Here is a 10,000-nt window from a genome sequence, read left to right as displayed (position 1 = left end):
GTACCATCGAAAGTTGATAGGGCAGACATTCGAATGAGACGTCGCCGCCGCGGGGGGGCCGGCGATCGGCTCGGGCGTTATCTAGAGTCACCAAAGGGGGGGCCGGGCCGGCGGCACCGCGGAGACCGACAGCCCGCCGGCTGTGAAAGCCGGCGGGCCCGCTGCACCGCGGCAAACCGAACCCGCGTGGGTTTTGGGTCTGATAAATGCGCGCGTCCCCGCGGAGACGGGTCGGCGCTCGTTTGCATGTATTAGCTCTAGAATTGCCACAGTTATCCAAGTAACGGTGGAGCGATCAAAGGAACCATAACTGATTTAATGAGCCATTCGCAGTTTCACTGTATCGGAACCGTGTGTACTTAGACTTGCATGGCTTAATCTTTGAGACAAGCATATGCTACTGGCAGGATCAACCAGGTAGCCCTCGCGTCCGGCGGTCTGTGTTTCTTGCATTGGAACCGGAGCTGAGCGGGGAGCCGGGCGCGGGGACCGGGCGGCGCCCGCGGGAGACGGCCTCCCGCGGGGTTACCCCCGGCGGCACCCCAGCCTCCCTCGTTTCTTTCATATTTATTTCGGACGTGGGCTACCGAAATTTCCGTTACGATTCAGCCCCCGTGCGCGGTGAGGAAGTCGGCTGGGCCTCGGTATGTACTCGGTCCGTAGAGGCCGCGTTACCGCGTGGCGGTCAGTCGCGGGAGGGAGCCGGAGCCGCCCGCACGCCCGCGACCGCAACACGCACTCGGAGGCGGCGTCTTCTGACAGACGCCGGTAGGGTTTGAGAAACATGCTTTTTCGGAAAGGACCGCTCGGCTGATGCGGGCCTGGGCTCCCGCGCCCCTCTCGTGGCGGGGCGGCGCGGGGTACCCGCGAGCGCGGCGGAACTCCCGTGTAGGACATCTCTGGGCCCGTGTGGCCAACGGGCACGCGACAGGGTCGTCTCGGTCTCGCGACGAAAGCGGTTTCGCGCTGGTTGGTGCGCTAGAGGTCGATCCGCAGGCCGAAGGAACCGTCCACCCGAACACCCCGGCGCGAGGCCGGGGCCGGCAGGGGCCCTCCGATGGCGGGTCATGCTTGCCAATCGGTCAGTGGTTGGTGTGGTGCAGTATATGTCAGGGTGTGGGTGCGAGATGGGCCGGGAGGACCGCTCCTCCAGCGTCGGACCCGAGTCATAGGAAGTGCCGTTTTGTCACAACCCCAGGGGTGGGGGGGTAACGGTAGGGAAGTGCCGGCCAACGCGCAGAGGTCGACCCGCAGGCCGAAGGAACCGTCCACCCGAACACCCCGGCGCGAGGCCGGGGCCGGCAGGGGCCCTCCGATGGCGGGTCATGATTGCCAATCGGTCAGTGGTTATGTGTGCTGCGGTGATGCGGTGCCGGCCAACGCTCAGAGGTCGACCCGCAGGCCGAAGGAACCGTCCACCCGAACACCCCGGCGCGAGGCCGGGGCCGGCAGGGGCCCTCCGATGGCGGGTCATGATTGCCAATCGGTCAGTGGTTATGTGTGTGCTGCGGTGCCGGCCAACGCTCAGAGGTCGACCCGCAGGCCGAAGGAACCGTCCACCCGAACACCCCGGCGCGAGGCCGGGGCCGGCAGGGGCCCTCCGATGGCGGGTCATGATTGCCAATCGGTCAGTGGTTGTGTGTGCTGCGGTGCCGGCCAACGCTCAGAGGTCGACCCGCAGGCCGAAGGAACCGTCCACCCGAACACCCCGGCGCGAGGCCGGGGCCGGCAGGGGCCCTCCGATGGCGGGTCATGATTGCCAATCGGTCAGTGGTTGTGTGTGTTGCGGTGGGGCCGGGAGGACCGCTCCTCCTGCGTCGGACCCGGGTCATGGGAAGTGCCGTGTGGCGGTGGTGGGGCCGGGAGGACCGCTCCTCCTGCGTCGGACCCGAGTCATGGGAAGTGCCGTGTGGCGGGGCCGGGAGGACCGCTCCTCCTGCGTCGGACCCGAGTCATAGGAAGTGCCGTGTGGCGGGGCCGGGAGGACCGCTCCTCCTGCGTCGGACCCGAGTCATAGGAAGTGCCGTGTGGCGGGGCCGGGAGGACCGCTCCTCCTGCGTCGGACCCGAGTCATAGGAAGTGCCGTGTGGCGGGGCCGGGAGGACCGCTCCTCCTGCGTCGGACCCGAGTCATAGGAAGTGCCGTGTTGCGCTGGTGGGGCCGTGCCCGCCAACAGCCTTCAGTGGTCGGATACCACGTTTGCAAGCTCCCCGCTGGAATGGGGACTTAGAAGAAATGAGGGGAAAATTCCCCCGGAGCTCCGTGCCTGAGGGCGGGCTGTGAGCCGCGCCGCGTCCGCCAACAGCCTTCCATGGTCGGACACCATTGTTCGCAAGTTGCCCGCTGGAATGGGCACATAGAAGAAATTTCGAGGATAACATCCACCAGAGCGCCAGGGCGGCCGTTATTGCAGTATGCGTCCGCCTGGCAGCTCTCTTCCGCGGGAACCATTGGGCAATTTCTTTCACGGAGGTGGACATAGAAGAATTTTTGTTTCTAAAAACGTGGTTCCTAAAAATGTGCCCCAGGTGTTTTGGAAAACCCGGGTAAACCTGGGAAGTAGGCAAATGACCCTCTGACTAGGGGTAAAAACGTTTGCCTACTGCAGCGCCCCTAATGCAATTCGGCGGAACTGCAACGCCCCTGGTCGCCTAAACGCTACCCCTGGTCGCCTAAACCTCACCCCTGGTCGCCTAAACCTCACCCCTGGTCGCCTAAAAGTCACCCCTGGTCGCCTAAATTGTCAACCCCTGGTCACCTAAATTGTCAACCCCTGGTCGCCTAAAGGGGACTTAGAAGAAATGAGGGGGCAAATTCCCCCGGAGCTCCGTGCCTGAGGGCGGGCTGTGAGCCGCGCCGCGTCCGCCAACAGCCTTCAGTGGTCGGATACAATGTATGAAAGTTCCCCGCTGGAAAGGGGACTTAGAAGAAATGAGGCAAATTTCCCCGGAGCTCCGTGCCTGAGGGCGGGCTGTGAGCCGCGCCGCGCCCGCCAACAGCCTTCAGTGGTCGGATACAATGTTTGAAAGTTCCCCGCTGGAAAGGGGACTTAGAAGAAATGAGGCAAATTTCCCCGGAGCTCCGTGCCTGAGGGCGGGCTGTGAGCCGCGCCGCGCCCGCCAACAGCCTTCAGTGGTCGGATACAATGTTTGAAAGGTCCCCGCTGGAAAGGGGACTTAGAAGAAATGAGCCAAATTTCCCCGGAGCTCCGTGCCTGAGGGCGGGCTGTGAGCCGCGCCGCGTCCGCCAACAGCCTTCAGTGGTCGGATACAATGTTTCAAAGTTCCCCGCTGGAAAGGGGACTTAGAAGAAATTTGTAAAAATTCACCCGGAGCTCCGTGCCTGAGGGCCGGCTATGAGCCGCGCCGTGCCCGCCAACAGCCTTCCACGGTCGGATACAATGTTTCAAAGTTCCCCGCTGGAAAGGGGACTTAGAAGGAATTTGTCAAATTCACCCGGAGCTCCGTGCCTGAGGGCCGGCTATGAGCCGCGCCGTGCCCGCCAACAGCCTTCCACGGTCGGATACAATGTTTCAAAGTTCCCCGCTGGAAAGGGGACTTAGAAGGAATTTGTCAAATTCACCCGGAGCTCCGTGCCTGAGGGCCGGCTATGAGCCGCGCCGTGCCCGCCAACAGCCTTCCACGGTCGGATACAATGTTTGAAAGTTCCCCGCTGGAAAGGGGACTTAGAAGAAATGAGGGGGAAATTCCCCCGGAGCTCCGTGCCTGAGGGCGGGCTGTGAGCCGCGCCGCGTCCGCCAACAGCCTTCCACGGTCGGATACAATGTTTCAAAGTTCCCCGCTGGAAAGGGGACTTAGAAGAAATTTGTAAAATTCACCCGGAGCTCCGTGCCCGAGGGCCGGCTATGAGCCGCGCCGCGCCCGCCAACAGCCTTCCTTTGGTCGGATACAATGTTTCAAAGTTCCCCGCTGGAAAGGGGACTTAGAAGAAATTTGTAAAATTCACCCGGAGCTCCGTGCCCGAGGGCCGGCTATGAGCCCCGCCGTGCCCGCCAACAGCCTTCCACGGTCGGATACAATGTTTCAAAGTTCCCCGCTGGAAAGGGGACTTAGAAGAAATTTGTAAAAATTCACCCGGAGCTCCGTGCCCGAGGGCCGGCTATGAGCCCCGCCGTGCCCGCCAACAGCCTTCCACGGTCGGATACAATGTTTCAAAGTTCCCCGCTGGAAAGGGGACTTAGAAGAAATTTGTAAAAATTCACCCGGAGCTCCGTGCCCGAGGGCCGGCTATGAGCCGCGCCGCGCCCGCCAACAGCCTTCCACGGTCGGATACAATGTTTCAAAGTTCCCCGCTGGAAAGGGGACTTAGAAGAAATTTGTGAAAATTCACCCGGAGCTCCGTGCCCGAGGGCCGGCTATGAGCCGCGCCGTGCCCGCCAACAGCCTTCCACGGTCGGATACAATGTTTCAAAGTTCCCCGCTGGAAAGGGGACTTAGAAGAAATTTGTAAAAATTCATCCGGAGCTCCGTGCCCGAGGGCCGGCTATGAGCCGCGCCGTGCCCGCCAACAGCCTTCCACGGTCGGATACAATGTTTCAAAGTTCCCCGCTGGAAAGGGGACTTAGAAGAAATTTGTGAAAATTCACCCGGAGCTCCGTGCCCGAGGGCCGGCTATGAGCCGCGCCGTGCCCGCCAACAGCCTTCCACGGTCGGATACAATGTTTCAAAGTTCCCCGCTGGAAAGGGGACTTAGAAGAAATTTGTAAAAATTCACCCGGAGCTCCGTGCCCGAGGGCCGGCTATGAGCCGCGCCGTGCCCGCCAACAGCCTTCCACGGTCGGATACAATGTTTCAAAGTTCCCCGCTGGAAAGGGGACTTAGAAGAAATTTGTGAAAATTCACCCGGAGCTCCGTGCCCGAGGGCCGGCTATGAGCCGCGCCGTGCCCGCCAACAGCCTTCCACGGTCGGATACAATGTTTCAAAGTTCCCCGCTGGAAAGGGGACTTAGAAGAAATTTGTGAAAATTCACCCGGAGCTCCGTGCCTGAGGGCCGGCTATGAGCCGCGCCGCGCCCGCCAACAGCCTTCAGTGGTCGGATACAATGTTTGAAAGTTCCCCGCTGGAAAGGGGACTTAGAAGAATTGAGTAAAATTCACCCGGAGCTCCGTGCCCGAGGGCCGGCTATGAGCCGCGCCGCGCCCGCCAACAGCCTTCCTTTGGTCGGATACAATGTTTCAAAGTTCCCCGCTGGAAAGGGGACTTAGAAGAAATTTGTGAAAATTCACCCGGAGCTCCGTGCCTGAGGGCCGGCTATGAGCCGCGCCGTGCCCGCCAACAGCCTTCCACGGTCGGATACAATGTTTCAAAGTTCCCCGCTGGAAAGGGGACTTAGAAGAAATTTGTGAAAATTCACCCGGAGCTCCGTGCCCGAGGGCCGGCTATGAGCCGCGCCGTGCCCGCCAACAGCCTTCCACGGTCGGATACAATGTTTCAAAGTTCCCCGCTGGAAAGGGGACTTAGAGGAAATTAGTGAAAATTCACCCGGAGCTCCGTGCCTGAGGGCCGGCTATGAGCCGCGCCGTGCCCGCCAACAGCCTTCCACGGTCGGATACAATGTTTCAAAGTTCCCCGCTGGAAAGGGGACTTAGAAGAAATTTGTAAAATTCACCCGGAGCTCCGTGCCCGAGGGCCGGCTATGAGCCGCGCCGTGCCCGCCAACAGCCTTCCACGGTCGGATACAATGTTTCAAAGTTCCCCGCTGGAAAGGGGACTTAGAAGAAATTTGTAAAAATTCACCCGGAGCTCCGTGCCCGAGGGCCGGCTATGAGCCGCGCCGTGCCCGCCAACAGCCTTCCACGGTCGGATACAATGTTTCAAAGTTCCCCGCTGGAAAGGGGACTTAGAAGAAATTTGTGAAAATTCACCCGGAGCTCCGTGCCCGAGGGCCGGCTATGAGCCGCGCCGTGCCCGCCAACAGCCTTCCACGGTCGGATACAATGTTTCAAAGTTCCCCGCTGGAAAGGGGACTTAGAAGAAATTTGTAAAAATTCACCCGGAGCTCCGTGCCCGAGGGCCGGCTATGAGCCGCGCCGTGCCCGCCAACAGCCTTCCACGGTCGGATACAATGTTTCAAAGTTCCCCGCTGGAAAGGGGACTTAGAAGAAATTTGTAAAATTCACCCGGAGCTCCGTGCCCGAGGGCCGGCTATGAGCCGCGCCGTGCCCGCCAACAGCCTTCCACGGTCGGATACAATGTTTCATAGTTCCCCGCTGGAAAGGGGACTTAGAAGAAATTTGTGAAAATTCACCCGGAGCTCCGTGCCCGAGGGCCGGCTATGAGCCGCGCCGTGCCCGCCAACAGCCTTCCACGGTCGGATACAATGTTTCAAAGTTCCCCGCTGGAAAGGGGACTTAGAAGAAATTTGTAAAAATTCACCCGGAGCTCCGTGCCCGAGGGCCGGCTATGAGCCGCGCCGCGCCCGCCAACAGCCTTCCACGGTCGGATACAATGTTTCAAAGTTCCCCGCTGGAAAGGGGACTTAGAAGAAATTTGTGAAAATTCACCCGGAGCTCCGTGCCCGAGGGCCGGCTATGAGCCGCGCCGTGCCCGCCAACAGCCTTCCACGGTCGGATACAATGTTTCAAAGTTCCCCGCTGGAAAGGGGACTTAGAAGAAATTTGTAAAAATTCACCCGGAGCTCCGTGCCCGAGGGCCGGCTATGAGCCGCGCCGTGCCCGCCAACAGCCTTCCACGGTCGGATACAATGTTTCAAAGTTCCCCGCTGGAAAGGGGACTTAGAAGAAATTTGTAAAATTCACCCGGAGCTCCGTGCCCGAGGGCCGGCTATGAGCCGCGCCGTGCCCGCCAACAGCCTTCCACGGTCGGATACAATGTTTCATAGTTCCCCGCTGGAAAGGGGACTTAGAAGAAATTTGTGAAAATTCACCCGGAGCTCCGTGCCCGAGGGCCGGCTATGAGCCGCGCCGTGCCCGCCAACAGCCTTCCACGGTCGGATACAATGTTTCAAAGTTCCCCGCTGGAAAGGGGACTTAGAAGAAATTTGTAAAAATTCACCCGGAGCTCCGTGCCCGAGGGCCGGCTATGAGCCGCGCCGCGCCCGCCAACAGCCTTCCACGGTCGGATACAATGTTTCAAAGTTCCCCGCTGGAAAGGGGACTTAGAAGAAATTTGTGAAAATTCACCCGGAGCTCCGTGCCCGAGGGCCGGCTATGAGCCGCGCCGTGCCCGCCAACAGCCTTCCACGGTCGGATACAATGTTTCAAAGTTCCCCGCTGGAAAGGGGACTTAGAAGAAATTTGTGAAAATTCACCCGGAGCTCCGTGCCTGAGGGCCGGCTATGAGCCGCGCCGTGCCCGCCAACAGCCTTCCACGGTCGGATACAATGTTTCAAAGTTCCCCGCTGGAAAGGGGACTTAGAAGAAATTAGGCAACTTTCCCCGGAGCTCCATGCCTGAGTGCGGGCTGTTTGCCGCGCCGTGCCCGCCAACAGCCTTCAGTGGTCGGATACAATGTTTCAAAGTTCCCCGCTGGAAAGGGGACTTAGAAGAAATTATGAATATTTTTGTTTCTAAAAACGTGATCCCTGAAAATGTGCCCCAGGTGTTTTGGAAAACCCGGGTAAACCTGGGAAGTAGGCAAATGACCCTCTGACTAGGGGGGAAGAACGTTTGCCTACTGCAGCGCCCCTAATGCAATTCGGCGGAACTGCAACGCCCCTGGTCGCCTAAACGCTACCCCTGGTCGCCTAAAAGCTACCCCTGGTCGCCTAAAAGCTACCCCTGGTCGCCTAAACGCTACCCCTGGTCGCCTAAACGCTACCCCTGGTCGCCTAAACGCTACCCCTGGTCACCTAAACGCTACCCCTGGTCGCCTAAACGCTTCCCCTGGTCACCTAAACGCTACCCCTGGTCGCCTAAACGCTACCCCTGGTCGCCTAACTGACCCCTCGTGTGTGGGGATCAACGTTTGCCTACTAGGGCGTCCTCCGGCGGCCTCTCGGCAGTACTGCAGGCCCATTTTAGCCGAGCCCATTGAAATGAATGGGGGAATTTTATACGTTTTTGCCTTTTTTTTCCCCCCCTCGTTCTTTTTGTATTTATTCATTTATTTCAACTTTTACCGACTCAACCGCCCTCCGGCGTGCCCTCGGCGGTCCCGCAAGCCCAATTCGGCCGAGCCCATTGAAATGAATGGGGGAATTTTATACGTTTTTGCCTTTTTTCCCCCCCCCTCGTTCTTTTTGTATTTATTCATTTATTTCAACTTTTACCGACTCAACCGCCCTCCGGCGTGCCCTCGGCGGTCCCGCAAGCCCAATTCGGCCGAGCCCATTGAAATGAATGGGGGAATTTTATACGTTTTTGCCTTTTTTTTCCCCCCCTCGTTCTTTTTGTATTTATTCATTTATTTCAACTTTTACCGACTCAACCGCCCTCCGGCGTGCCCTCGGCGGTCCCGCAAGCCCAATTCGGCCGAGCCCATTGAAATGAATGGGGGAATTTTATACGTTTTTGCCTTTTTTTTCCCCCCCCTCGTCCTTTTTGTATTTATTCATTTATTTCAACTTTTACCGACTCAACCGCCCTCCGGCGTGCCCTCGGCGGTCCCGCAAGCCCAATTCGGCCGAGCCCATTGAAATGAATGGGGGAATTTTATACGTTTTTGCCTTTTTTTTTCCCCCCTCGTCCTTTTTGTATTTATTTACTTATTTCAACCTTTACCGACTTAGGGGCCGCTTTGCACCGCCTGTGCCCGGGGAAGGTGCTCCTATTCGGGCCAAGTGTGACACACGCCCGCCCTCCTCCTCCGGAGCTTCCATTAGGGTAGACTTAGGGGCCGCTTGGCACCGCCTGTGCCCGGGGAAGGTGCTCATATTCGGCTTCACTGTCAGGCAGCATGCACTCCTCCTCCGGAGCTTCCATTTGGGCAAACTTAGGGGCCGCTTGGCACCGCCCGTGCCCGGGGAAGGTGCTCCTATTCGGGCCAAGTGTGACACACGCCCGCACTCCTCCTCCGGAGCTTCCATTTGGGCAAACTTAGGGGCCGCTTGGCACCGCCTGTGCCCGGGGAAGGTGCTCATATTCGGCTTCACTGTCACACAGCGTGCACTCCTCCTCCGGAGCTTCCATTTGGGCAAACTTAGGGGCCGCTTGGCACCGTCTGTGCCCGGGGAAGGTGCTCATATTCGGGCCAAGTGTGACACACGCCCGCACTCCTCCTCCGGAGCTTCCATTTGGGCAAACTTAGGGGCCGCTTGGCACCGCCTGTGCCCGGGGAAGGTGCTCATATTCGGCTTCACTGTCACACAGCATGCACTCCTCCTCCGGAGCTTCTATAAGGGCAAACTTAGGGGCCGCTTGGCACCGCCTGTGCCCGGGGAAGGTGCTCATATTCGGGCCAAGTGTGACACACGCCCGCACTCCTCCTCCGGAGCTTCCATAAGGGCAAACTTAGGGGCCGCTTGGCACCGCCTGTGCCCGGGGAAGGTGCTCATATTCGGCTTCACTGTCACACAGCGTGCACTCCTCCTCCGGAGCTTCCATTTGGGCAAACTTAGGGGCCGCTTGGCACCGTCTGTGCCCGGGGAAGGTGCTCATATTCGGGCCAAGTGTGACACACGCCCGCACTCCTCCTCCGGAGCTTCCATGAGGGTAGACTTAGGGGCCGCTTGGCACCGCCTGTGCCCGGGGAAGGTGCTCATAGTCGGCTTCACTGTCAGGCAGCATGCACTCCTCCTCCGGAGCTTCCATTTGGGCAAACTTAGGGGCCGCTTGGCACCGTCTGTGCCCGGGGAAGGTGCTCATATTCGGGCCAAGTGTGACACACGCCCGCACTCCTCCTCCGGAGCTTCCATTTGGGCAAACTTAGGGGCCGCTTGGCACCGCCTGTGCCCGGGGAAGGTGCTCATATTCGGGCCAAGTGTGACACACGCCCGCACTCCTCCTCCGGAGCTTCCATTTGGGCAAACTTAGGGGCCGCTTGGCACCGCCTGTGCCCGGGGAAGGTGCTCATATTCGGG

The 10,000-nt window shown here is 59.5% G+C and overlaps 1 non-coding gene across 1 annotated transcript in view; it reads right to left on the bottom strand.

Moving 5' to 3' along the window:
- LOC148314801 (18S ribosomal RNA) overlaps window positions 1–420 on the bottom strand; it is a 1,933-nt gene extending 1,513 nt beyond the window's left edge. The window contains exon 1 of the ribosomal RNA XR_015841515.1: window positions 1–420. This exon is cut by the window's left edge and continues 1,513 nt beyond it. This is a non-coding gene — a ribosomal RNA (18S ribosomal RNA).
- Between the last annotated feature and the right edge of the window lie 9,580 nt (window positions 421–10,000).

This window comes from Idiotropiscis lumnitzeri, unplaced genomic scaffold (genome assembly GCF_059441095.1).
Source record: "Idiotropiscis lumnitzeri isolate Australia: NSW breed Sydney's pygmy pipehorse unplaced genomic scaffold, RoL_Ilum_1.0 HiC_scaffold_218, whole genome shotgun sequence".
Lineage (NCBI taxonomy): Eukaryota > Metazoa > Chordata > Actinopteri > Syngnathiformes > Syngnathidae > Idiotropiscis > Idiotropiscis lumnitzeri.
The sequence above is the reverse complement of the archived record's forward strand: the minus strand, read 5'-3'. Positions and strand labels throughout refer to the sequence as shown.